This window comes from Nestor notabilis, unplaced genomic scaffold, assembly GCF_000696875.1.
Source record: "Nestor notabilis isolate BGI_N333 unplaced genomic scaffold, ASM69687v1 scaffold21385, whole genome shotgun sequence".
NCBI lineage: Eukaryota > Metazoa > Chordata > Aves > Psittaciformes > Psittacidae > Nestor > Nestor notabilis.
The window spans coordinates 3266-5125 of NW_009930898.1; the positions used below are offsets into that span (position 1 = coordinate 3266).

A 1860-nucleotide genomic window follows, 5' to 3' on the forward strand; every position below is an offset into this window, starting at 1 on the left:
TCCTGATGACCATATTTGAGCACTAATCAGATTCAGTTGGGGTATGAATGAAGCCCTGCTGGAGAGCCATTGTAAGCTGGTCCTCCTGGGAGCAGTGAGCCTGCAGTCAGGCACTCTCCCCTTAGTCAGGATGTCGTCCAAGCTAAATCCTCCAATAAGGAGGTCGAGACACCTTCCTTTCTTAGGGGAGCGATATTGGTGGAGCCTTACTTGAGTTTGAACACTAAATTTCGTTTACCCACAATTTATTGGTTCTGTGTCATTTAAATTGGTGTAGTCGGCAGGATGTCACTAGAGGAATTGTTACAGGGGCACAGATGAGCCCCTTCTCCCCCAGGGGTGTAAAATGGGTGAAGGAGAAGTGGTTCTACCCACGAGCAGTCCTAGAGAGAATCAAGCAGTGCTGTGAAAATAGTGGAGGTGGTAAACAGAGCATGTGTGCCATCTCAGCACAGGCATGCTACAGGCACATAACTATGATCATTATCTTGGGAGGTTAGGAAGGGATGGTTTGAGAGAAGCAGTTGGAGGCAGACTGCTTAAAAGAAGAATTGAAACAGAGAAAGAGAGCTGAGTCCAATCGGGAACAAAGAATTGAAATTATTCTGGCACAAGAAAAAAAGACCCAAACAAACCCAAAAGAGCATTGTCCAAGTTCAGTGGTCAATTGTGATCACAGGGAAGACTGGGGTGAGGATATCTGGGGACATTCTAATGAGAGTAGTTCTGAAGAGGCAGAGGAGTTGGAGGAAAGGAATGTGTAACCTTTCATTAAACAGCAAGGCACAGGGGCCTGCAAGGCGGCAAACCCCTCAGCACAGCCTGCACAGCTCCCTGGATGGGACCTCAGCACAGTGAAGATGCCTCCATACTGCTTCCTCCTCAGCCTCTCCCTTATCGACCTGGGTTCCACATCAAGCACCATCCCCAAATCCGTGGCCAATTCCTGTTGTAACACCAGGCCATCTCCTACTCAGGATGTGCTGTCCAGGTCTCCCTCTTTGCCTTCTGGGCAGTAGCAGAGTATTGTGGTTTCACAGTATGGCCTGTGACTGTTACATTGCCATCTGCAAAGCCCTGCGCTACGGGACCCTCCTGGGCAGCAGAGCTTGTGCCCACATGGCAACAGCTGCCTGGGGCAATGCTCTGCTCCATTATCTCCTTCACACTGTCAATACATTTTCACCACCACCGTGCCAGGCTAATGCTCTGCACCAACAGACTTCTGTGAAAGCCCCAAGATTCTCAGGCTGTCTTGCTCTGACTTGTGCTACCTCAGGGAAGCTGAGCTTCTTGTGGTTACTGTGGTTTGCTTTTATTGACTGTCCTATACGCAGATTTTCAGGGCCGTGTCGACGGTGTCTTCTGAACAGGGAGGGCACAAAGCCTTTTCTATGTGCCTCCCTCACCAGGCTGTGGCCACCTGGCCCTCAGATCTCTAGATCTGGTAATGACAGTTCTGGACACAGTGATGTCTCCAGAAGTGAGCCCCCTCATCCGCAGCATGAGGAGCAAAGAGATAAAGGATACCCTGAGGAAAGAAGAAAGCATTTTAACACACATTATTTCAGCATCGTTAAGATACACACAGACCTTGAAAGATACCTCGGCTACCTGAGGAAAAGTCAGGACTATCTTTTGTTATAAGCTTTTTGTGAAAGCTTGGAAAATTCACTGCTGAGGTAAAGCTAGAGAGCTAGGGCTGGCTAGAGTCAGAAGTAACTGCACTACTGAGAGAGTGTGTCCTGGGTTCAGCTATAGCAGTCATTTTTTCTCCTTCTTAATAGCTGGTGCAGTGCTGTGTTTTTGACTTTCAGTCTGGGAACAAAGCTGATAACACCGATGTTTTTAGTTGTTGCT

General features: G+C 48.3%; 1 pseudogene; it reads left to right on the forward strand.

Annotated features, from left to right (window-relative positions):
• The first annotated feature begins 860 nt into the window (after window positions 1-860).
• On the forward strand, window positions 861-1442 carry LOC104406601 (annotated as a pseudogene).
• Window positions 1443-1860: the final 418 nt, after the last annotated feature.